A 6456-nucleotide genomic window follows, 5' to 3' on the forward strand; every position below is an offset into this window, starting at 1 on the left:
TTATGGACTGAATTGTGTACCCCCAGAATTTAGGTGTTTAAACTGAAACTGCTGTACCTCAGAATGTAGTTACATTGGGAGACAGGGCCTTTAAAGGGCTGATTAATTTAAAAGGATGCTGTTAGGGTGGGTCCTAATCCAATCTGACTGGTGTCCTTATAAAAGAGGAAATTTGGACATACAGGGACATCAGGGATGCCAGCACACAGAGGAATGACCATGTGAGACACAGCAAGAAATTGGCCTTCTACCCAAGGGCAGAGGAAATCTCAGGAGAAACGAAACCTACCCACGTATTTATCTTAGATTTCCAGCCTTTGGAACTGTGAGAAATAAATTCTGTTGTTTAAGCTGCCCTGTCTGTGGTGTTGTGTTCTGGTAGCATGCTATGGACTGAACTCTGTCCCCTAAAATTCATGTGTTGAAGCTCTAACTCTCAGTGTGACTGTATTTAGAGATAGGGCTACAGGAGATAGTTAAGGTAAACTAAGCGATGAGGGTGGGTATCTGCAAGCAAGGAAGGAAGCTCGTATCAGAAACCGAATCTGTCAGCGCCTTGATTTTAGACTACCTGGCCTCCAGAAATATGAGAAAATAAACCTCTGTTGTTCAAACTACCTTATGTTATTTCATTATGGGAGCCTGAGCAGACATGCATAGTTCTTGCTAACTAATAAGTTAATACTGTATTTCTGAGGATTCTGTTGTTTAACTCTGATATATTCATAGGTGCTCCAGATTTCTTTTGATTTGTGTTAGCGTGGTACATCTTTCTCCATCCCTTAACTTCTAACCTACTGGAGTCTTTTTATAAAGTAGGTTTCTTGTAGACAACATATAGCTGGGTCTTGTTTTATGGAGGGGGCATTTTGAATCTCTATCTTTCAATTGATATATTTAGACCATTAACATTTAAAGTGATTACTGAAGTGTTAAGTTGGTACAAAAGTAATTGCAGTTTAAAAGGTTAAAAACAATTGCAAAAACCACAATTACTTTTACACCAACCTAATACATGTCTTAATAATCTGTCATATTTGAAATTTTTTACTCATGTGTTCTTTGCCTCCCACTGCCTTAATCCTCATTTTCTGCCTTATCTGGTTTTACTTGAACATTCATATTATTCCATTTTATCTCCTCTCACTGTCAATTATACCTATATTTTTAAATTAGTGATTGCCTTAAGAGTTTACAATCTACCTTTTAAACTAATAAATGTTATCTTTAAAATGCTGCTTCATTTAGTGTAATGCAGGGATCTTATCACAGAATATTTCCAATTCCTTCCTGCCATGCCTGTGACATTTCCGATTCCTTCCTGCCATGTCACGCCCAGTGATGAGCCTGCCAACGACATTCTTCTTTTTTGTTACAGTGCATTGACTTCAAGCATTTTCTTTTGATACTGGTACATGATTTCTATCTCCTTGCATATGCTACCCATCTGTTCTTGCTTATGTCTACTTTTTCCATGCAAGTTTTTACATTTTTATCATATGTAATTCCAACACATGTGTCATAGCTGCTTTTGGTTCAGATGATTGATTTGTCTCTTCAGATTGTGTTTTTTTCTAGTCTTTTGCCATGGCTTGTAATTTTTCATTGAAAGATAGCTATTTTGTATTGGGTAATATGAACTTAGGTAAATAGTCTTTCAGGGGAAGGATTCTATGTTACCTATTCCACTAACTTTCATAGCTTCCAGGACCATAACTAGAATTGTAGCTCAACATATAAATCATGGGCAGTTAGTACAAGGCCTATTCCAAGAGGAGAACACTATACGACCAGAAATGATACAGCCAATATCATTGCCAGATGATTCTGCACTGTCTAATGTAAAGAAACGTAGAAACTGATAGAAACTGACATTGGTCTTCTGACTCCTGGAATCCAAGCCATTATGATAGAAAAGTATAAGAAATTGTTCTTGGATGCGTTTTCATGTTCCATAGACAATAAACCAAATATAATGCCATGTCCCTGAGGAAAACGAAGAGATTGGAACCATTGTCAAAGGCTTCAAAGATGCAGGATGGCACTTCCTACCACATCCTATTTGGCTGGCTGGGCAAAGATTTGGAAATAAGACTGAAAACTTAGTGACAAAGATATGTAAGAGAAAGCTATATATCTTGAAAGGGGACCAGAGTGTAAAACCATTTGTATCTCACAAAAATGTCTACCAGAGGATATTGACAGTAACAACAAAAGCTCTCTCTTATTAGGTCGACAAGATGACCCACTGTGCATGCTGACCAGCTCTTTGCCTGATTATTCAGGTGTTTCTCAATGGGTACTTGCACAAAATTCAGGGTGTCTTGGATGATGGAATGATGTGGGCTGAACAATGCTAAATTTCTCTTTTCTAAAGCTGAGCTGGCAGCTGCTGCTCCTGAGCTCCCCACCTGCCAAACAGGAGCTTGCACTGAGTCTATATGAGGGGAGGAATCATAAATGGCAGGTTTGTTTCTGTTGTCCCTTCTGGGGTATGCAGCTTCCAAAGGATTTCTAATGACCCTTGCCTCTTGGAATTCATGCCTTGTATTATCTCCTTATCTCAAGAGTGGGCTGGACGTAGTGAATTGCTTCTACCTAATAGATCTCCATGGTAAAATTGCATGGTAGGTTTCCGTGGCAGAATGATGGGATTAGGCTAAAGAAGGCTCTGGCTTCTATTGCCTTTCTCTCTCTTGATTTCTCTCTCTCTCTCTCTCTCTCTCTCTCTCTCTCTCTCTCTCTCTCCCCAACTCCACTCTGGAGGAAGGAAATCTGCTATGTTTTGAGTAGCCACATGGAGAGCTCATGTGACAAGGAACTAACATCTCTCATGAACAGCCAGCTGGACCCTGAGTCCTACCGGCAGCCTCACACATGAACTTGGTTCAGGCTTGAGATAAACATGGTCCTCAGATGTCGTCTTCATTGCAGCTTTGTGAGTGACCATGAGTCACAGGCATTCGTAGCTAACTCTCACTCGGATTCCTAACCCACAGAAACCGTGAGATAATGTTTGTAATTTAAGCTCAATCTTGCTGTGATTTAGTATGTAACAATAAATCACTAACGCAGATTTTGGTATCGGAAGTAGGGTGCTGCCATAACAGATGCCTATGAAAGTGGGTGTGGCTTCTGAACTGGGCAGTGGGCAGAGGCTGGAAGTATTGTGAGGAGGGTTTTAGTGGTAGTCTCAGTTGCTTTGAGCTTGCGTGCGGAGGCCCTGAGGCCTGCTGGTCTGTGACGTGCCTCCTCTCTGTTATTGAACTTTGATCTCTGCCCTGGCCAATAGCTTATTAACGCAGGCCTGTGAGAAACCTGAGTGGAGCTGCCCAGATAAGCTGCTCCACAAGTCTGACCCATCACTGACACTGTGAGGTAATACATGTGTGTTGTTTAAGCTGCTACATATTGAGCTAATTTTGTGTGCAGCAACGGATAACCAATGCCACCTCATTTATGGGGGAGAGGTCACTGTTAATTGAAGGAAAGTCACTGAATCCTGGCACGAGTTTCCTTGTCCATCCTCAGCACTTCTGTTAGCATCACCATGTGTGGACAGGATGCCTTCTCCATCACTATGGTATCCTGCAAACCTTGCTCCATAGAGCTTATGTTTTGGGTTAATACGCTTCCAGCCCCTGAATTCACTGGAAGCTCAGTGTTTTCATGTACACAGAAGCAGCTGTTATATTATATGGCGGGTATAACATCATCTCGGAGACAAAATTGTGTGATGTTGGGGTACTTGTTCTATCGAGTATCCTATGTACCTGAAAATTACACTGATATTTGATTTTCTCCCCCATAATTGGAATGCACAGATGGGGGCAGGTAGATAGTGGGAATAGAAGTGGCCCCTCTTGTTATTAAATCCGGAGGAGATTTTGTTCCTTGTCCTGGCAAGTCTGGGCTCAGTAGCATGGAGGTCCTGTTGCTTAAAGGACAAGTGATTTTACCCAAGAACATAGTCAAGGTTCTGCTGAACTGAAAGTTGAACCTGCTTCCTGGCCACTTGGGACTCCTCATATGGCTGACCCAATATGCAGAGAAGGAAGTCACTCTGCTGCTAGAGATGATTGGTATTAATTATCGGAGTGACATCAGGTTGCTGCTATGGAGGAGGGCAACAGAGAGAAGTGTGTCCAGAACCTGGATGGGATTCACAATGGCTCTTAATACTCCCTTGGCTAAGAGTCCAGGTCAGGCACTAGATTTATAAATCTCACTGGAGCATATCATATTGCTTTATAATTTAAATTTGCAAAAGTGACCCGTTAAGAATAATTCAAACAGTGTAGGGACTCCATATTGGAGTAGGAGGGAGTCCAGTGTATTTTCCCCAGGAATGCATTGTTGTTCTCAGTCTTATTTAAGGACAGTCCTACTTGTTTTCTCTAGAGCCACTGAAATCAGAGCTCTGAGGAACTCTCTTGAGGTTGGAAGAATCTATCAAAGTGACCCAAACTCCATGCTTCAGAATTAACTGCCACTTGGCTGTGGTTTTACGGAAACATGGAAATACTGAAAAGAGTGTTTGGTCACAACTTCTTCCAGCAAAGGGATATGGCAGGGGCGTCATCCCTTACTGGTGTGTGGCCATCCCAAAGCAGTATTCCTTTCCAAAGGGAAGGGAAGATGGTCATGACATGGCACACCCCAACTCACCATGCTTCCATCTGTGAGCCAAGACTGGTGCTACAAGTCTGGCATTGGGGCCCTGAGTGAAACAGGATTCCGTGTTCACTCTTTCAGCATCTCCCAAACCACTGTGCTGTTGCACGCATTCTGATTCAGGGCAGGCAAGCGCTCTGGACCCACAGCTTCTGTCCTCTTGGTGATGATATCATGCCAACTCTTTTCTTCCTAGCCATTTGTCCTTAGTGCCACCAGGTCTATTCTGAAAGGTTTCACTGACTTTGAACTTCAGATACATAAGCGATTCGAAACTTCCCCATCCAAGGGGGCTGTGATTCCTTTTTCACATAGACCTGCTCACTCGTCAGTGGTGTTCTTCACCGCATGGCAGTATCTTCTCCCTTAAAAAGACAGGGTATTCTTAAGTCACAGGTCATGCCTCCTCATATACTCGGCTTTATTTGTATTTCTAATATTGATTTTTAGGGATAAAAGTATTGGCAGTTTTTTTTTTTTACCTATGTATTTTTGATGATAGAATGCAGTTTCATTCTTTCTAAGAGTTTTTGATACAGTGTTTGTGAAAGACAACTGGGGAATTCCAAATTACAGTCCCTGAAGTAGTGGGTACAGAGCAGTGAAGACTTAAAATAATACCCATTACTATTAGCTGAAATAGATTACAACCCACTGCTTTAATAATGATCAAACACGTTTAATATACCATTATCATTTGTACAGTGATGCACTAACATAATTAAAATGGCATTGATCAAGTGTGTTAATTAGGTGTTGAAAAATTTAAGCAGGTCACTTCGTCAAAACCAAACACTGATTTTACTGATGTTATAAACTCTTGATTGTAGTGACGGTTTCTCTTTATGGATTTATTGGTGGAAAGATAGTGTGCTCCTAAGGTGGCTTCCAACACGTACCAGCCTGTGATACCATTATTTTAAATGGATGGGCTTTTACATGGGTCAAAGAAGACATTTACACTAAGTATATTTTTGGCATCTGACTCTTTTAGAGCTGGGCTTCAGTTCGTGAGGGGAGTGATGCACAGACCTGGTCTTTGCCATTTGGTTACCTGCTTTGAAAAGTTGAAAGTGAAAACAAACGGTACGAGAACTCCCCGTTGATTCCATTTAAAGATCTTCCTGTGAAATATCTTTATGTGTTGGTGTCAGCTAGCAGTAAATACTTAGTAATAGATACAGAAAGAAGTTGTTTAGAACCTGCTTAATTGCTGTTGCAGAAAATTAGTTTGTTACATGTTCTCTGACCCAGATGAAAGGAGCATTCCTTAAGAAACAACTGAAAAAAATGCAAAACAACAACAACAACAACAAACCAAAAAGCCTGAATTGGAAGACTAGACTAAGTCTAGATGATGTTAGTAAGTGGTGTTTATTTTCAGAGTGTAATGCAGAGAATAAGCCATGAGAAGGCTATAAGATGAGTGATTTAATTGCTAGTTTGATTACTAGATGTGTGACTCTAAATATGCCTAAGAGTTTGAGTGGGATTGGACCATAACTCCCTTTCCACTTCCATGAGCACCTCTACTCTTATTGGTGTGTTTAATTTTGACAATATCAGCCCTGGGTTGGAGTCTTATCTTAGTTTTGCTCTTCAGCCACAAACAGCTATTAAATAAACCATTTCTTTACACTAAGGCAAAGTATATTTTTGGCGTCCGACTTTTTTAGAGCTGGGCTTGAGTTCGTGAGGGAGAGTGATACACATAATTGTCCTTTGCCATTTGTAGGGATTATGATTTCTAGTTGTATAGATTGTTAATGTCACCTATTAAAT

Source organism: Rhinolophus sinicus, chromosome 4 (genome assembly GCF_057876585.1).
Source record: "Rhinolophus sinicus isolate RSI-liver-muscle chromosome 4, RSI-T2T, whole genome shotgun sequence".
Taxonomy (NCBI): domain Eukaryota; kingdom Metazoa; phylum Chordata; class Mammalia; order Chiroptera; family Rhinolophidae; genus Rhinolophus; species Rhinolophus sinicus.